Source organism: Somniosus microcephalus, chromosome 3, assembly GCF_052327205.1.
Source record: "Somniosus microcephalus isolate GS21.2 chromosome 3, FLI_Smic_1.0, whole genome shotgun sequence".
Taxonomy (NCBI): domain Eukaryota; kingdom Metazoa; phylum Chordata; class Chondrichthyes; order Squaliformes; family Somniosidae; genus Somniosus; species Somniosus microcephalus.
Window position 1 is genome coordinate 307379343 of NC_140989.1, and position 20574 is coordinate 307399916.

Below are 20574 nucleotides of genomic sequence, written 5' to 3' on the forward strand. Positions count from 1 at the left end.
ATCACGGACCAGCGATCAGTCGCCTTCATGCTCGATAATCGAAAACGAACCAAAATTAAGAATAATAAAATACAGCTTTGGAGGATGGAACTGGCCTCTTTTGGTTACACCATTCACTATCGACCTGGCAAGGAGAATGTGGCCCCGGATACCCTCACACGAGCATTCTGCTCCACTATGTCATCCTCTACTCTCATAGATGTCCATAATGGATTGTGTCATCCTGGCGTTACGCGCATGCTACATTTCGTACGATCACGGAATCTCCCTTTTTCTACTGGAGATGTAAAGAAAATGTGCTCAGAATGCCGGCTTTGTGCAGAATTAAAACCTCAGTTCTTCCGCCCCTCAGATGGTATGCTCATACACGCAACCCAACCGATGCAACGACTTAGCATTGATTTTAAGGGCCCAGTACCCTCTTCAACTCGGAACACATATTTGCTCACCATGATTGATGAATATTCACATTTTCCGTTTGCCTTCCCCTGCTCCAATATGCTGGCGTCCACAGTAATCTGCTGCCTTGAGCAGGTATTTTCTCTCTGTGGCATGGCGGCTTACATTCACTCGGATCGGGGTCCATCCTTTATGTCAAGGGAACTCAAGGACTACCTCTCAGAACGGGGAATTGCTACAAGCAAAACGACGCCATATCATCCCATCGGAAATGGGCAGGTAGAGAGGTATAACGGTATCATCTGGAATTCCGTACATCTTGCTTTAAGATCTCGGGGCCTACCAAACCAGCAATGGGAAACAGTGCTTCCAGATGCATTGCACTCTATACGGTCCCTTCTTTCTACAGCCACAAATACTACACCTCATGAGCGGTTCTTTGGATTCCAGCATCGCTCATCTTATGGGACATCCCTCCCGTCATAGCTAACTACTCCTGGACCTGTACTACTCCGAAGATACGTTCGGATGTCTAAAAATGACCCTCTCGTAGACGAGGTCGAACTAACCGATGCCAACCCCACCTATGCATACATACGATATCCCAACGGCCGAGAATCTACCGTATCATTACGAGATCTGGCTCCCTGCCCACCAGGACCTAGTGGGACATCGAGTGATGGTATTTTACCAGGAGCCTCTTGGAACCTACCGGGTACCCCTCTCCAGGATCCTGATCTGACACCAACTAGCTTGGTGCCGGTAGAACCCCGTACTCAAAGTTGCGACCCTCCCAGTACCGCGCACCAAAGTACTGATCCGCCACAGACCAGCTCTGCACCGCCCTCTGAACAGAGACAGACCGACTCTGCACCTATTGGGACTCGTACATGAAGCCATGATCTCCCCGACCCTTCACAGGGTAATCCAGGCCACACAGACTCTGACCAATGGCCAACAGCATGCAAGCGGACCAGCGACCCTCTACGACGGGAACCCAAATGGGTGCGACTCTTCCTCGTTCGGCGGCTGCGGAATAAAAGGAAGACCACAGCCTTCTAATCTCGCAGGAGGGAAGAATGTGATAATAATAATAACTTCCGGGAAGTTATGTGCACATCACTTCCTGTGAACTGTGAACTGTGAACTCTGTGCATACACCACTTCCTGTGCATACGTCACTTCCTGTGTTTGGACTAGTATAAATACTGAACTGCCAGTATGGTAAAAGGGCTTCACCTAGAGGCATGGTGAAGACCACTCTTGTATATAGTTTAATTATAAGTTGCTTAAAGCTTACTTTAAAGTTCCTTGATGTGTGAGACTCTTTTGTTACATCAAGTATTGTGTGCAGTTTTGGTCGCCTTATCTGAAGAAGGATGTTCTTGCCGTGGAGGGAGTGCAGCGAAGATTCACCCCAAATTATCTTTTATGTCAATACATGGTAAAGTTATGGTAGTTATGACTCTCCAGCAGTTGTTATTATCATTATAAGGGAAAAGCCACAACAGTTGACAGAATTGCTTAGATTAGAAAAGTACAAGCATTCATCTCTGTAGAAAAGGACAATGAGGCAGAGACATGGGGGGCAATCTTCGCCATGACTCAATACAAGTTGAGTTAATCTCCCTTCGCTCAATCTTTGATTGAATTCTTTTCTCCTCTTTTGCTTAGTATGAGACCTGAAGCTTTGGTCTTGGATCTTGACTGAGAATATGTAAGGATATCCAATTAGAGATATCCAATTAAGCCATGTATAGCTTGGTGCAACATAGGTATCACTTGCAGAGTAGCATATAATGTATTCTGGAAAAACATTGCCTGCTCCTCATGTTTGTATTTAAATAACCCGTTTGTGTTTTTTTTATTCATTCTTGGAATGTGGGCATTGCTGGCAAGGTCAGCATTCATTGCCCATCCCTAATTGCCCTTGCGAAAACTGAGTGGCTTGTAGACCATTTCAGAGGGCAGTTAAGAGTCAACCACATTGCTGTAGGTCTGGAGAAACATATAGGCCAGGTGGGGTAAGGGCGGCTTTCGATAAGGTTCCGCATAAGTGATTAGCGTGCAAAGTTAAAGCACATGGGATTGGGAGTAAGGTACTGACTTGGATAGAGAACTGGTTAGCAGACAGGAAGCAAAGAGTTGGAATAAACGGGTCTTTTTCTGACTGGCAGGCAGTGACTAGTGGGGTACCGCAGGGATTGGTGCTAAGACCTCAGCTATTCACAATATATATTAATGATCTAGATGAGGGAGCTAGATGTAATATCTCCAAGTTTGCAGATGACACAAAGCTGGGTTGGCGTGTGTGCTGTGAGGAGGATGCAGAGAAACTCCAGTATGATTTGGACAGGTTGGGTGATTATACTGCATCTGCCATGCATCTGCCCAATGTGGATAAATGCGAGGTTATCCACTTTGGTGACAAAAACAGGAAGGCAGATTATTATCTGAACGGCAACAGATTGGGAGAAGGGGAAGTGCAACGAGACCTGGGCATCTTTGTGCACCAGTCGCTGAAGGTAAGCATGAAGGTGCAGCAGGCGGTTAAGAAGGCAAATGGTATGTTGGCCTTCATAGCGAGAGGATTCAAGTACAGGAGCAAGGATGTCTTGCTGCAGTTGTACAGGGTCTTGGTGTATTGAGCATTGTGTGCAGTTTTGGTCGCCTTATCTGAAGAAGGATGTTCTTGCCATGGAGGGAGTGCAGCGAAGATTCACCAGACTGACACCTGGGGTGGCAGGAATGACGTATGAAGAGAGATTGGGTCGATTGGGCTTATATTCGCTGGAGTTTAGAAGAATGAGAGGGGATCTCATTGAAACTTAGAAAATTCTAACAGGACTAGACACAGGAAGGATGTTCCCGATGGCAGGGGAGTCCAGAACCAGGGGTCACAGTCTAAGGATAAGGGGTAAGCCATTTAGGACAGAGATGAGGAGGAATTTCTTCACCCAGAGAGTGGTGAACCTGTGGAATTCTCTACCACAGAAGGCAGTTGAGGCCAATTCATTAAATATATTCAAGAAGGAGTTAGATATATTTCTTAAGGCTAAAGGCATATGGGGAGAAGGCAGGGACAGGGTCCTGAATCTGGATGATCAGCCATGATCTCATTAAATGGTCAGAGCAGGCTCAAGGGGCCAAATGGCCTACTCCTGCTCCTATCTTCTATGTTTCCTTCCCTAAAGGACATTAATGAACCAGGTGGGTTTTTATGGTAGGGGTGAATGGTTACCATTACTGATACTAGCTTTATATTCCAGATTTATTTAATTAACTGAATTTAAATTCCACAGCTGCCATGGTGGGATTTGAACTCATGTTTCTAGATTATTAGTCCAGGCTTCTGGATTACTAGTCCAGTAACATAATCACTATGCTACCATTCCTATTTGTGTTCCTACCCTCCATCTAAACCTGAGAGAATGCCAAGCTCAAAAACAAAGTGCAAAACAAACGCCCATGCAAAACTCTTCCCTCAACCCCTTCTCCAGTTGCATAAGGGCCAGCAGTCCCAGAACGGTTTCAGAATATATCAAGGTCATCAAGTTAGAGCAGAAGCTATAGATCCATAGTTCAAAACTCATCAGTGTGTGTGAATTCCAGCTGTTAACTTAATACAAAATAACTTTGTAACTTGTTCACACCTGCAGTTTTGATGAATTATGGGTCTTTCAGTAGTTACAGTACAGTCACAAATAACAGTAGTTACTCAGCATACCTGGGGTGATAATTAATGACCTCCACCATCTGTTCTGCTTTGCTGGTATCTTGTTGACATCTTGAGCAAAATCATATAGGAGAGAGGCTTGGGGTAGTTTGGAAGGCTTGATTTGTTCCTGGATGCACCTGGAACTCCGTGCTGCCAAAATAAAAATCTAGAGTCAATATTAAACTAATTATCAGAATGTGGCGGAGCCACTAAGGGATTCCAGTCAATTGTATATAATTCCCTTTAATAATATGTTGGCTACAGCCTGAGTCTGTATCTTTGTTTTCACTGTTTACATGTACAGAGCGCGATCACTTTAATAGCGCAGGTAAATGCGATGACATCACGCCGTTCATCACGTATATTCGATGTTCTCCTGTAGTTATCTGTTAAACTCTGTTACTTTTCATTAAACCTCGTTTATTTGATCGCCTGAGTGGACCTCAGTCTTTTGGATAGGAACTAGACATTCCTACATTGGTGACCCCGACTTTTGCAAACGGTTTTCGCAGAAGTTACTGAACATGGAATTGAACGCTGTTGCTTTGAAGCTACCACAGTTCTGGGAGCAACAGCCAGCACGTGGTTCATCCAGGCTGGAGCCCAGTTCGCAATCAGGAACATCGTTGTGGATCAGACCCGTTACTTTCACGTGGTCTCCGCCCTCGACAGCGCCACAGCTTCGTGGATCGTCAGCCTGCTTGGTAATCCACCAGAAGATCGCAAGTATGATACGATAAAGGTGCGGTTGTTACAGGTCTTCGGGCTCGCGAAGTCGGAGCACGCCCACCGGCTGCTCAATATGCCCGGCCTCGGGGACTCCAAACCGTCCGAGCTCATGAGCCAAATGCTCACGCTCCTGGGCTCCGAACCGGAATGTTTCCTCTTCAGGGAGCTATTCCTCAGCCAGCTACCGGAGCAAGTTCAGGCTGCCCTAGCCAGGTCGGAGGTCACCGACTGCGCAGAGCTGGCTGCCGATGCAGACAAGATCTTCGCGGTGACACAGCAGTACTGCGCTGCCATGAGGCGCCCAACCCCCACAGACGCCGCTCCAGCCCCATAACCTGCGAAAACAAGATGCTGCCGCCCTCCCTGCAGTTTTTCACTCAAAAAAAAACAGCAGCCACCCTGTCGAAAGAGGAACGGTTATAACGAGCGCTCCGTGGCTGCGATGGCAATCGGTAATTCGGGAAAACTCCTCTTCATCAACGACTGCCTATCTGGTCGACGTTTCCTTTGCGACACCGGGGTGCAGTGTAGCATCCTACCCGTGTCAGATCTTGATCTACAAGTTGAAGGGCACGGCCCCTCCCTCCAGGCGGCTAATGGCGGGGCCATTCGGACCTTCGGAAGCCGGCGGGTCCAGGTGTGCTTCGGCGGCCAGCGGTTTTATTGGGATTTCATCACGGCCAAAGTCTCTGAAGCCATCCTCGGGGCGGATTTTGTGTGCGCCAACGGCCTCCTGGTGGATGTATGGCACCGTCGGTTGATCAATGCGGCCACTTTTCACTCCATCCCGTGCTACCGCGTTAACACCGTGGCGCGCACTGCCTCCTGCGCGTCCCCACCTCCGGATGACTTCACTCGCCTCCTCGGAGATTTCCCAGACCTGACCAGACCCACTTTCTCTTCCACGGCCACGAAACATGGTGTCGAACACCACATCACCACTACTGGCTCCCCGGTCTACGCACGGGCCCGGCGCCTCGAACCTGGCAAGCTCGCGGCTGCGAAAGCGGAGTTCGACACGATGGAGCGGTTAGGGATTATTCACCGGTTGAATAGTCCCTGGTCTTCGCCTCTCCACATTGTTCCGAAACCTAGCGGCGGATGGCAGCCTTGCGGCGACTACCGACGCCTGAACGACGCCACTACTCCTGATCGGTACCCGATCCCTCATGTTCAGGATTTCTCTGCACATTTGGCGGGAAATGCCATTTTTTCAAAAGTCGACCTCGTCCGTGGCTACCACCAGGTCCCCGTACACCCGCAAGACGCCCCGAAAACTGCAGTCAACACCCCATTCGGCCTGTTCGAATTTCTGCGGCTGCCGTTTGGATTGAAGAACGCTGCACAGGCTTTCCAGCACTTGATGGACTCCGTGCTTTGGGACCTCAAGTTTCTCTTCATCTACCTCGACGACATCCTCATCGCCAGCCCTAATAAAGAGGAGCACATCTGCCATTTGCGCACCCTCTTTAGACGCCTCAGTCAACACGGCTTGATCATCAACCCGGCCAAGTGCCAGTTCGACCTGCAGCAGATTGATTTTTTAGTCCATCGCATCACATCAGACGGCGCAATTCCCCTGCAAACGAAGGTGGAGGCAGTTACTTCGTTCCCGCGCCCGCAGTCCATCAAGGCCCTGCAGGAGTTCCTCGGGATGGTAAATTTTTATCACCGGTTCGTCCCTAATGCAGCTCTGCTCATGCAGCCCCTGTACGAGGCCCTCAAGGGCAAGTCCGGCAAGGATCCAATCAGCTGGACGGTCGATATGGACCGGGCATTTGTCGACACAAAAGGCGCTTTAGCCAACGCAACCATGCTGGCACACCCACTACCAGGTGCCACCATCGCCCTTACCACCGACGCGTCAGACTATGCCATCGGCGCAGTGCAGGAACAGTGGGTGCATGGGACGTGGCAACCGCTGGCGTTTTTCAGCCGTCAACTACAGCGAAACGAACGAAAGTACAGCACGTTCGACCGGGAGTTGCTGGCCCTTTTTCTGGCCATCCGCCATTTCCGGTTCTTGCTAGAGGGGCGCCCGTTCACGGCTTTTGTGGACCATAAGCCACTGACGTTCGCTATGGCCAAGACCGCCGAACCGTGGTCAGCTCGGCAACAACATCAGTTGACGTTTATCTCAGAATTCACCACTGACATTCAGCATGTGTCCGGTAAGGACAACCTGGTGGCGGATTGCCTCTCCCGCGCGACCGTTTATGCAGTCCAGCTCGGCATCGACTATGCCCTCATGGCTGCGGTCAAGCCTCGGATCTGGAGGTCCAATCTTACAGAACCAACCCCTCTAGCCTCCAAGCGGCCGACGTCAAATTCCATGCCGCGGGCACTATGCTACTCTGCGACGTCTCCGTAGGAGATCCTTGCCCTATCATCCCGGTCGCCTGGCGCCGAAAAGTTTTTGACGCCATCCACGGGTTGTCGCACCCTGGCATGAAGGCCTCGCAATGGTTGATGTCGTCCAAATTCGTGTGGCGGGGCATGCACATGGATGTTCGCCACTGGGCCAACACCTGCGTGGTCTGCCAAAAGGCCAAGGTGCAGCGTCACATCAAGGCTCCATTGGCCACTTTCGCCGTTCTGGAACGTAGGCTTGATCATGTGCATGTGGACCTGGTGGGGCCACTTCTGCCTTCGCAAGGGTTTACTCGTCTGCTTACAATGGTAGACCGCACCACTCGATGGCTGGAGGCGGTTCCTCTGTCTTCCACCACTTCCGCAGACATCGCCAGGGCATTCATCTCCTCTTGGGTTGCCCGCTTCGGGGTACCGGCAGACATCTCGTCCGATCGTGGGCCGTAGTTTTCTTCGGAGCTCTGGAACGCTGTGGCTCAGGGGCTCGGCGTCAAGCTACACCGCACCACCGCCTACCATCCACAGGCTAACGGCTTGTGCGAACGATTCCACAGGTCGCTCAAAGCCGCACTGCGAGCCAGCCTTCAAGGCACGGGCTGAGTGGACAGGCTTCCATGGGTCCTTTTGGGTCTTCGTACGGCACCCAAAGAAGATCTTCAATCGTCCTCGGCGGAGCTCGTATATGGCCAGCCGCTACGCGTACCAGGGGATTTCCTTCCGTCTCCAACAGAGCCATGGTCCGTGTCCCAGCAGCTCATCAGCCACCAGGAGGCAGCCAGAAGTTTCGCTCCAGTGCCTACATCGCATCACGGCTTGCAGAGCTCCCACGTCCCAGCTGAGCTGAAGAACGCCGACTATGTGTTTATCCACCACGACGCTCATCGGGACCCGCTCAAACCCCCTTACACTGGTCCTTTCCGTGTGATAGAGCCAGGAGACAAATCTTTTTCGGTCGATGTCGGTGGTAAACCGGACCACATTTCGGTTGACCGGTTGAAGCCGGCTCACTTGGACCTTGACCGCCCAGTCGAGATCGCACAACCGCCGAAACGTAGCCGACCGCCCACAGTCGCCATGCCAGATCAAATGCAACCACCCGCCAGCTCGCCCGCCGTCCATCAGCTTCCACTTCAAGGCTACAGAAGTCGTTCTGACAGGCTCCTCGCCGTTTTACTTTTGCTATTAAAGACAATTCTGGGGGGGGCATGTGGCGGAGCCACTAAGGGACTCCAGTCAATTGTATATAATTCCCTTTAATAATATGTTGGCTACAGCCTGAGTCTGTATCTTTGTATTCACTGTTTACATGTGCAGAGCGCGATCACTTTAATAGCGTGGGTAAACGCGATGACGTCACGCCGTTCATCACGTGATCCCCCACCGGCGGGAAAAACATGATGACGTGATGACATCAGCCACGGGACCGCCCTAGCAGTCCTCGTGGAGCCTCCGAACTGACTAAACCTATATTTGATGTTCTCCTGTAGTTATCTGTTAAACTCTGTTACTTTTCATTAAACCTCATTTATTTGATCGCCTGAGTGGACCTCAGTCTTTTGGATAGGAACTAGACATTCCTACAAGAAATGTAACTCATGTCTAGTTTGACCTGTATTCTGAACAATATTTTTTAAAGGAATATATGATCAAAGCATTGAAAATACATATTTATCAGGGGAATTTGTATATAACCTTTTTCAGATAATACCAAGAAGGGAAGAAATTCCACTGCAAATGACATACATGCTTGATTCAGCAACTGTTGCTATGGCAACACTTTCGCCGCTCAGTCAAGGTACATATGAAATATGTCAATCCATTTCTGCAGAAAACAACATTAAATTGCTTTACAAGTTATCTTAAGATAGGTAAATTAAACAAAAAATATTATCCCTAGCCACCGACTCCATCCCTCTCCCAAGAGATTGAAACAGACCATTCGCAACCTTGGTCTTGTGGCGACACGCCACCACTGGACATAATCCGCTCACGGCGGCACAGACAGTCTAAGCAGAAGCCCCCAGCCGGGGGCCCTTTCCTCCAGCAACTTGTTTCCCGCAGGGACAGGCTGCCGGGAGCACTTCCTGTCTGGGAAGTATTTAAGTGGATGTGCGGGCTTTTCTAGTTCCTGTTTGCCATGTGGTCAGAATAAAGCAGTTGTGTTTTCAATAGCTCTGTCTCGACTCCCACGTTTGCCGCGGTATCTCAACACTGGTGACCCCGACGCTCAGGACGAATCCTAAGCTAGCATGGCGGATACAAACGTAGTCACGGTTAAATTACCTGACTTTTGGGAGAACCTCGCCGAAGCCTGGTTCGTTCAAGCTGAGTCCAGATTCCGGCTGAAAGGCATTACAGTCGACGCCACGAAGTACGACTACCTCGTCGCCTCGCTCACCTACGCTACAGTCCCCAAGGTTTGGGCAGCGCTGCAGAATCCACCAACGGAGGGCAAGTACGAACATCTGAAGGCTGCGCTACTTAAAAAATTCCAAACGTCCTCTTACCAGCGCCACTGCCAACTCCTGGACCTCTCCGGCCTTGGTGACGCTTCACCATCAGACCTGCTTTCCCACATGCTGTCCCTCTCAGACAACAAAAACCCCGGCGCCCTTTTTCGCACGCTTTTCATTCGGCAGCTCCCCGCCAGCATCTGCCCGCTCATTGTGGAGTCTGACTCCACGGACCTGAATGAGATAGCCGAAAAGGCTGACCGGCTGCTCTCTGCACAGGCCGCTCGCGACGTCGCGCCCGACCTCACGGCAACGACCACGCGGTCTTCCCGGGCCGCTAGGCCCGACCGCCCTACCACTCCGGGTCACTGCTACTACCACACCCGTTTTGGCGCTAGGGCTCAACGCTGCACGCCACCGTGTTCCTTCAAACCCCCCCCCTCGCACCGGCCCCCGCGATGGCCGCGGGGCAGAAGGAGCCCCTACTGTACGTCACTGACGACAGAACCAACCGCCGATTTCTGTGCGACACAGGGGCCCAGCACAGCATCACCCCCGCCTCCGCCCTCGAGATCCAACGCGGCACACGGGGTATCACACTGGCTGCAGCCAACGGCTCTGAAATCCGCACATATGGCACCCGCATGGTCACGCTCGACCTCGCGGGCCGCCGCTACCGCTGGGAGTTCCTGACAGCCAAGGTCCTCTGCCCACTCATTGGCGCCGACTTCCTACGCGCCCACGGCCTCCTTGTCGACATTCCGAGGCACCGCCTCGTCGACATCAACACTATGGCCCCCACCCCGGCGCCTTTACCCCGGCCCGTTCGGCCGACCCGACGACCTACTGCCTCGCCAGAGCCACGGACGACTACTCAGCACTCCTAGCTGAGTTTCCCGCCCTCACTAACCCGACCTTTTCGGCCAAAGCCGCCAAGCACGGTGTGGAACACTATATCCCCACCACCGGCCCCCCAGTTTCTGCCCACGCCCGCAGACTCAACCCGGCCAAGCTGGAAATCGCGCGGGCCGAGTTTACCAACATGGAACAACTCGGCATCATCCGCCGCTCCAGCAGCCCTTGGGCCTCGCCCCTCCACATTGCCCCCAAGCCCGGCGGAGGCTGGCGCCCTTGCGGGGACTACCGCCGCCTCAACGACGCCACCACCCCCGATCGGTACCCGGTGCCACACATCCAGGACTTCTCGGCCCGACTGGCCGGACGAACCGTCTTTTCCAAAGTCGACCTGGTGCGCGGTTACCACCAAGTCCCCATACACCCCGCGGACATCCCCAAAACGGCCGTCATCACCCCATTCGGCCTGTTCGAGTTCCTGAGGATGCCCTTCGGCCTCAAGAATGCAGCACAGGCTTTCCAGCGCCTTATGGACTCAGTCCTCCGGGACCTGAACTTCCTATTCGTCTATCTAGACGACATTCTCGTGGCCAGCTCCTCCAAACAGGAACACCTCGAACACCTTCGCATCCTGTTCGGGCGCCTAGCCCAACCCGGGCTCATCCTCAGCCCGGCGAAGTGCCAATTCGGCCTAACCGAGATCGATTTTCTCGGTCACCACATCACCCCTGCTGGGGCCGTCCCCCTGCCCAACAAGGTGCAGGCCGTCCAGCAATTCCCCCGCCCCACAACCATCAAGGGCCTCCAGGAGTTCCTCGGGATGGTGAACTTCTACAACAGGTTCATCCCCAGAGCCGCAGCCCTTATGAAGCCCCTATACGACTCCCTCCGAGGAAAATCCGGCAAGATGGACGTAGCCTGGACCACTGACACGGCAGCCGCCTTCGACGCCACCAAAAACGCGCTCACCGACGCCACTCTGCTCGCGCACCCGAGGGCCGATGCCCGGGTCGCGCTCACCACCGACGCCTCCGACCACACGGTCGGGGCCGTGTTTGAGCAGTGGGTCAATGGCGTGTGGCAGCCACCTGCCTTCTACAGCCGCCAACTGCGCCCCCCGGAGGTCAAATACTCCACTTTCGACCGCGAGCTTCTCGCACTCCACCTGTCGGTCCGCCATTTCAGGTTCCTCCTGGAAGGCCGCCCCTTCACCGCGTATGTGGACCACAAGCCACTCACATACGCGATGGCCAAGCACACCGAACCCTGGTCCGCTAGGCAGCAACGCCAGCTCGCGGCCGTCTCCGAGTTTACTACGGACATTCAGCACATCTCCGGTAGAGACAACATGGTCGCCGACTGCCTTTCCCGTCCCGCTGTCTGTGCGAATCACCTCGCGGTCGACTACGCACAACTAGCAGCGGCCCAGCTCACGGACCCAGGCCTCCTCTCGGCGGCTACCAGCCTGCCAGGGCTACGCCTAGCCAAGGTCGCGCACGGGCCCGAAGCCACGGCAGTCACGTGCGACGTCTCACTCGGCCAACCCAGGCCGGTCGTCCCTGAGACCTGGCGCCGCCGCGTCTTCGACGCGCTCCACGGGCTCTCTCACCCGGGTTCCCGCGCATCCGTCAAACTCCTCTCCAAGCGCTTCGTCTGGCGCGGCCTTAGCAGAGATGTTCGGACTTGGGCCACCTCCTGCCTCGCCTGCCAACGGGCTAAGGTACAGCTGCACACCAAAGCACCCCTGGGAGACTTCGAGGTACCCAGCCGCCGCTTCGACCACGTACACGTCGACATCATCGGTCCCCTGCCGCCATCGCAAGGCCAAACTTATCTCCTCACGATGGTCGACCGCTACACACGCTGGCCTGAGGCAGTGCCGCTGACCTCCACCACCACAGCCGACATCGCCAGGGCGTTCGTTAACACCTAGGTTGCGAGGTTCAGCGTACCGGCCGACATAACCTCCGACAGAGGCGCCCAGTTCACCTCCGAACTCTGGACGGCCACAGCACGCAACCTCGGGGTGACGCTCCACTGCACCACGGCGTACCACCCGCAGGCCAACGGACTTTGTGAACGCTTCCACAGGTCACTCAAGGCCTCACTCCGTGCCGGCCTGCAGGACAGTACCTGGACTGACCGCCTACCGTGGGTGCTACTCGGCCTACGCACCGCGGTCAAGGAAGACCTCCAGTCCTCGGCAGCGGAGTTAGTCTACGGACAACTGCTGCGCGTCCCAGGCGAATTCCTTCCGGAGCCTACCAAGTCTTGGTCGGCCGAACAGCAGCGGCTCGACTCTTTCTCTTCCGCTCAGCAGTTCGCCCCACTTCCGGTCAACCGACACGGCGAACTCGCACCTCACGTCCCGCCAAATTTACAGCAGGCGCGCTTCGTCTTCGTGCGACACAACGCGCACCGCGGGCCCCTGCGACCCCCGTATGACGGTCCGTACGAGGTACTACAAACCGGGGACAAGGTATTCAAGCTGCGACTCGGCGACAGGGTCGAGACAGTCTCCATCGACCGGCTCAAACCAGCACACACAGAACCAGGGGAACAGGTCCCCGTGGCCCAGCCTCCAGCCAGAGGCCGTCCCCCCGGCAAGCCAGCACAGCCGGCGGCGAACCGCCCGACCCAACCAACCAGACCGGCGACCACTCAGAGCCGCTGCGGCAGAACCATTAGACCACCGTCACGACTCGTCCACTCCTCCTAAGCGGATTCTGGGGGGAGCTCTGTGGCGACACGCCACCACTGGACATAATCCACTCACGGCGGCACAGACAGTCTAAGCAGAAGCCCCCAGCCGGGGGCCCTTTCCTCCAGCAACTTGTTTCCCGCAGGGACAGGCTGCCGGGAGCACTTCCTGTCTGGGAAGTATTTAAGTGGATGTGCGGGCTTTTCTAGTTCCTGTTTGCCATGTGGTCAGAATAAAGCAGTTGTGTTTTCAATAGCTCTGTCTCGACTCCCACGTTTGCCGCGGTATCTCAACAGTCTCATATTTGACTCCGAGATGAGCTTCCGACCACACATCCACTCCATCACCAAGATCATCTACTTCCGCCTCCATAACATCACCCGACTCCATTCCTGCCTCAGCTCATCTGCTGCTGAAACCCTTATTCTTGCCTTTGTTACCTCTAGACATAGGCAGAAAGAGGGATGAGATCCTGCAGGCAGAGTTTAGGGAGCTAGGAGAGAGATTATAAAGCAGGACCTCAAAGGTAGTAATCTCCAGATTACTCCTGGTGCCACGTGCTAGTGAGTACAGGAATAGGAGGAAAGAACAGATGAATGTGTGGCTGGAGAGATGGTGCAGGAGGGAGGGCTTTAGCGTCCTGAGGCATTGGGACCGCTTCTGGGGAAGGTGGGACCTGTACAAGCCGGACGGGATACACCTCAACAGAGCCGGGACCAATATTACATAGAAGATAGGAGCAGGAGTTGGCCATTCGGCCCTGTTGCGTTTGCAAAGATAATCCAGAGACCGTAAGCAGAGTTCAGTTCATGTTGCTTTTTTAATGGCTGCCACACACACACACTTCCAGGCCAAAGCAATCGAATACCTATACACAATACAATGATAACAGCACTATCAAACTCCATGTGCTCAGGCCAAGGCAATCGAGTACCTATCACCAATGTCAGACATAACATTTCCTCCCCCCTCACAGAATTTCAAACATGAAATGTAGTGACAAAGTCCTGTAGGTGGCCAGGGCGAGAACGTGTACGAACAGGCCGAGGTGTGGACTGGTGAAGAGCAGGCCGAAGTGGGGACTGCTGAGGAGCAGGCTGAGGCACAACATCTGCTTGGGGGTTGGCTGGCTGAATCACATGTGCATCCCGCCACTCTGGGGGTAAGGCTTGGGGGTTAGGTCCATATAATCCCGCATCAGGGGGTGCTGGCACCTTCCGAAGGCGGCTGGCATGCCACCGAGAGCCGTCAGTGAAGCAGAAAGTGGCTGGTCCAAGTTGGCGGCTGATTTGGAGAGGGGAGGACCAGAATGACGCCATCTTATTATTGCGGTGAGGCCTGCGGACTCTGACCCAATCGGAGACTGAGATGTTGGGCGCCTTGGCCCTCTTCGACTGGTCGAAGCGGAGTTTCATCTTCTCCTGCTGTCTAGCGACTGTGGCTTGAGCCGGTGGAGCAGGGCTCTGAGCTAGCGAGGGGCGGAGCCTGCCAAGGGGCAGCATGAGCTCACGGCCGAACATGAGGGATGCGGGTGAGACCCCTGTAGTGGAATGCTGGGAGGCTCTGTAGTGCAGCAGTGTGTGGAGGAGGGCCTTGTCAAACGCATACCCCTGGGATAGGTGTGCTCTGAGGCCATTTTTCAGTGTCTGGTTAAAACGCTCCACCCCCCCATTTGACTCGGGGTGGTAGTACGCTGTGCGAATGTGATGGATGCCCTTGCTCTCAAGGTAAGAGGAGAGTTCCGAAGAGACCATTTGGGGGCCATTGTCTGTGGTGATGGCCTTTGGATGCCCCCAGCGGGAGAAGAGGGACTCAAGGATATCAATGATGACCCGAGAGGTGACGGAGCCCACGGCAGTGACCTCTGGCCATTTTGAGTGCAGGTCATAGGTCACCACTAGGAACCGTTGATGGTGGGGGACACCATGGATCTCCCCGCAGACGTCCAGCTGCAGGTGCTCCCAGGGCTGAGAGGGCCAGGCAAGGGGTTGCAGGGGTGGGGGAGCTTGGTGGCCAGTCTTGCCACTTACAAGGCAGGCTGCACAGTCCTTGACCAGGGCCTCGATTTCCCTGTCGATACCCAGCCACCACACTAGGCCTCGGCATCGTTGTTTGAGCTTCACTATACCCAAGTGGCCCTCATGCGCCATGGATAAAACACGCGCACGAAGGGCACTTGGGACCACAGTGCAGAGCCCACGTGCAACACAGGAGTCATTCCAGCAGGAGAGCTCCTCTTTAACTCTGGTGTAGGCAGACAGTTCCTCAGGCACCTTGCGAGGCCAGCCATCTCTGATGAAGGTGCACAGCTGGGAGAGGGCCAGATCCTGTTCAGAGGCCTCTTTGAGCTCCTGGAGAGAGACTGTGGTTTGGAGAGGCGTGTGCAGCATCTGGACGATATCCTGTTCCACATGTTCAGACCCGACGAGTGGGGCTGGGGCCGAGACAGTGCGGGAGAGCAGATCTGCAACAACATTGTCATGTCCTGGTGTGAACTGGAGACTGAAATTGTATTGGCGGAGGCAGTCAGACCAGCGGTGTAGATGCAGTGGTCTGTGGCCCGTGCCGGATGTCGACAGCAGGGCAATGAGAGCCTGGTGATCGGTTCGCAGGGTGAAGGCATGGCCATACGTGTACAGGTGCCACCGCTCACATGCCCAGACGCACGCCAGCACCTCACGCTCGCCTACTGAGTACTTCTGTTCGGTGGGGCTAAGGGCTCGGGAGGCAAAGGCGATTGGTTTCTCCACTCCATTCTGTATCTGCGATAACACTGCCCCCACAGCTGCAGCGGACGCGTCGCAGGTGACGAGGGTGGGGCTGGTGACGTCAAAGTGAGCCAACACTGGAGGCGATGTGAGCTGCGATTTGAGGAGGTGAACAGCTTCCGTACAGGCTTGTGACCACACCCAGGGCTCATCCTTTCGCAGGAGCTGGCGCAGTGGGACTGTGGTGGCTGAGTACTGGGGTAAAAACTTCAGGTAGTACCCAGTCATGCCAAGGAAGGAGGCAACCTGTGCTGCAGAGCTGGGTTCTGGGATGCTGTGAATGGCATCCACGTTTGACTGGAGTGGGGATATACCATCAGCCGACAACCGAAACCCCACAAATTCGATCTCTGAAACAGCAAAGACACACTTTTCGCCATTCAATGTGAGCTTGTGTTTTGCTAGAGCTGTGAAAACTCTGTGAAGGCGTTCATCGTGAGTGGAGGTCGAGGGCCCATGCACGACGATGTCATCCAGGTAGATGGCCACCCCAGGAATGCCCGCGAGCACAGAGGACATCACCTTTTGGAAGCAGCTGGGTGCAGAGCTAAGTCCAAATGGCATCCTGGTGTACCGAAAGATGCCAGCATGTGTCACAAAAGCAGTGAGGTCCCTGCTGCTGGGGTGGAGGGGCACCTGTAGATAGCCCTGTCGAAGGTCCAGTTTCGAGAACAGGATGGAACCATAGAACTGCGCTGTGAGTTCCTCTGACGTGGGCAGTGGATACTTGTCAGGGATTACAGCCTTATTCACTGCTCAAAGATCGACACAGACTCGTAGACCACCTGACTTTTTCGTTGCGACCACCAGGTTGGAGACCCATGGGGAGGCATCAACTGCTTCGATGATGCCGGCTTCCAGTAGCTGCTTTAGTGCAGCTGTGACCCCATCACGGAGAGCAAGCGGGATGCGGCGCAGTGGCTGAATGACGGGGTAACGGTGGAGTCAACCATGGGCTGGTGGGTGAAGGCAGTCAGGCAGCCCAGACCCTCGAAGAGTGCTGGCCATGTTTGGCGCCACGGTGAGGCGACATGCAGAATCGCAGACCCGCCGGTGTCCAAGAGAGAAAAACCCAGGTCAGTGAAAAGATCCAGTCCCATCAGGTTAGCTCCTTGGCATGCCACATGAAAACAAAAATCTGGCAAAACTTTTGTTCCATAGCGTACAGTGAGGTTGACTGAGCCCACTAGTCCAATTTTCGAATTACCATACCCGCAAAGGGTAGTGGAGGGCACAGAGAGTGGCAGGGAGCTGAAAAAGTGTTTGAATGTGTCCACATTCAGCAGTGAGACACTGGCACCGGTATCCAACAACAGCGGGGTGCACACATCATTCAGGTTAATTGTGCATGACTTGAAAGCCACTACTGGCCCAGAGCTCACGTTGTGAATTATAGTGCTTGAGGACTGAGAGTGTTCATTTGTAGCAACCGGGGCAGAGCAGCAGACATTGGCAAAGTGATTTTGTTTTCCACAATTGCGGCAGGCTTGGCCGCGTGCGGGGCAATTCTGCGCTCTGGTAGCATGTGAACGAGATCCGCAGTTTCCACACTGTTGCCGCAGTAGCGCACATTGCTGCTGTCACGCGAGCATTACCGTGTCAGAGCTGTCGGGGCCGAGGGCGCTGTCACTGGGTGTGTGTGCTAGTTTCGCTGCACATTCGGCTGCAGACTCCACTTGAAAGGCAATGTTGACTGCCTGTGACAATGACAGATCATCGGACTCGAGTAACAGTCTTTCACGCACTCTCACGTTGTTGGTGTGCTCTATTAGTTGATCACGCACCATCTCATCTTGTAGTGCACCAAACTTGCACGAGCTAGCTAACCGCCTCAAATTAGCCATGTATTGATGCACCGACTTGCTGAGGAGTTGGTGACGCTGTCTAAAAATGAATCGCCGCAGGAGGGCACTTTGTGGGGCAGAGAAGTGTGTGCTTAACAGAGCCACAGCCTCATCATATGTTTGAATTGAGTCTGCTGTGCATAATGTCCCAAGAACACGCTGGCCCTCCGCTCCCAAGCAATGGGATAACAGTGCCTTTTTCTGAGCCGTACTCACAGTTTCTAGTCCAAGAGCAATGAGGTAGGTTTCAAAGGACTGTAACCAGCGAACCCATGGGATCGGAGGCTCACCTGGTAGTGCAAGGAAGGGAGGAGGTGGTGGAAGAGAGATTTCAGCCATCCTTGTTGCCAAATGTTGCGTTTGCAAAGATAATCCAGAGACCGTAAGCAGAGTTCAGTTCATGTTGCTTTTTTAATGGCTGCCACACACACACACTTCCAGGCCAAAGCAATCGAATACCTATACACAATACAATGATAACAGCACTATCAAACTCCATGTGCTCAGGCCAAGGCAATTCAATGAGATCATGGCTGATCATCCAAATTCAGTACCCTGTCCCTGCTTTCTCCCCATATCCCTTGATTCCCTTAGCCTTAAGAAATATATCTAACTCCTTCTTGAATATATTTAATGAATTGGCCTCAACTGTCTTCTGTGTTAGAGAATTCCACAGGTTCACCACTCTCTGGGTGAAGAAATTCCTCCTCATCTCAGTCATAAATGGCTTACCCCTTATCCTTAGACTGTGACCCCTAGTTCTGGACTCCCCCACCATCGGGAATAGCCTTCCTGCATCTAGTCGGTCTAGTCCTGTTAGAATTTTATACGTTTCAATGAGATCCCCTCTCATTCTTCTAAACTCTAGTGAATATAAGCCCAATCGACCCAATCTCTCTTCATATGTCATTCCTGCCATCCCAGGTATCAGTCTGGTGAATCTTCGCTGCACTCCCTCCATGGCAAGAACATCCTTCCTCAGATAAGGCGACCAAAACTGCACACAATACTCAAGGCCCCGTACAACTGGGGCAAGACATCCTTGCTCCTGCACTCAAAGTCTCTCGCTATGAAGGCCAACATACCATTTGCCTTCTTAACCGCCTGTTGCACCTGCATGCGAACCTTCAGTGACTGGTGCACAAGGACAACCAGGTCTCGTTGCACTTCCGCTGTTCCCAATCTATTGCTGTTCAGATAATAATCTGCCTTCCTGTTTTTGCCACTAAAGTGGATAACCTCGCATTTATCCACATTATACTGCATCTGCCATGCATTTGAACAATCACCCAACCTGTCCAAATCATCCTGGAGTTTCTCTGCCTCCTCCTCACAGCACACACGCTCTCCCAGCTTGGTGTCGTCTGCAAACTTGGAGATATTACATCTGGTTCCCTCGTCTAGATCATTAATATATATTGTGAATAACTGGGGTCCTAGCACCGATCCCTGTGGTACCCCACTAGTCACTGCCTTCCACTCGGAAAAAGACCCGTTTATTCCAACTCTTTGCTTCCTGTCTGCCAACCAGTTTTCTATCCAAATCAGTACCTTACCCCCAATCCCATGTGCTTTAACATTGCACGCTAGTCTCTTATGCGGGACCTTATCGAAAGCCCTCTGAAAGTCCAAATACACCACATCCACTAATTCTCCCTTATCTATTCTACCAGTTACATCCTCAAAAAATTCCAGATTAGTCAAGCATGATTTACCTTTTGTAAATCCATGTTGACTTTGTCCGATTCTGTCACTGTTTTCCAAGTGCTCTGCTATTACATCTTTTATAATGGGCTCTAGAATTTTCCCCACTACTGATGTCAGGCTTACCGGTCTATAGTTCCCCATTTTTCTCTACCACCTTTTTTAAATAGTGGGGTTACATTAGCTGCCCTCCAATCCATGGGAACTGTTCCAGAGTCTATAAAATTTTGGAAGATGATCAGCAATGCATCTACTATTTCTAGGGCCACTTCCTTAAGTACCCTAGTGATGCGCTATCAACAATACCAAAGGCTACGAGATGGACTTGAAGTAGGCTTTAATTGACTAAGAACTAGAGCATGCCTCTGCTAGTGAATCCATCCTAAGAGCTCCCGGGGGAAGGGTGGTGAGTCACCTTTATACCCGGGCTTAGGGGTGGAGCCAGGGGCTGAGACATGCCTGGACTTGTACAGGGTTAACAGTGGTTTACCACACAGGCATGTACAGGTTAACAGTGGTTTACCACATTCACCCCTCGTTTAAAAAAGAGTCCGGCGGGGTGAAGTGTTTCAAAAGTTCGTATACGAAAGTCTCTTCGGGGGTCTTGTCTGCCGTAATGATCTTCGTAGTGCCGGTTGCGGCGGTTCTTTGCCCGCGGCCGCTTCTCGCATGGGACGGAGCACTGGCGTGTCGTCCTCTCGGGGTAGGGATGGCACCGGCATGTCGTCAGTTCGTGGTAGACACCCCGGTGGTGCATCGTGGGTAGTGGTGGTGGGTGGAGGTAGTGGATGGTGATCGATGGTGTTTCGGGTGGTACCTGAGGGTGCGAGGTCTCAAATTGAGACTGTGTCCTCCCGCCCGTCAGGATACGCCACGTAGGCGTACTGTGGGTTGGCGTGGAGGAGGTGAACCTTTTCGACCAGGGGGTCCGTCTTATGGCTCCTCACGTGTTTCCTGAGCAGGACGGGACCCGGAGACGTCAGCCATGGCAGTAGTGATGTCCCCGAGGTGGATTTCCTGGGGAAGACGAGCA

The 20574-nt window shown here is 53.3% G+C and overlaps 1 long non-coding RNA gene across 1 annotated transcript in view; it reads right to left on the reverse strand.

The window, feature by feature from the left end:
- The window catches only part of LOC147122122 (uncharacterized), a 74766-nt gene that overhangs the window by 10711 nt on the left and 43481 nt on the right, over window positions 1-20574 (reverse strand). Inside the window, exon 3 of the long non-coding RNA XR_015077679.1 lies at window positions 4127-4267. This is a non-coding gene — a long non-coding RNA (uncharacterized LOC147122122). The remainder of the gene's footprint in view (window positions 1-4126; window positions 4268-20574) is intronic.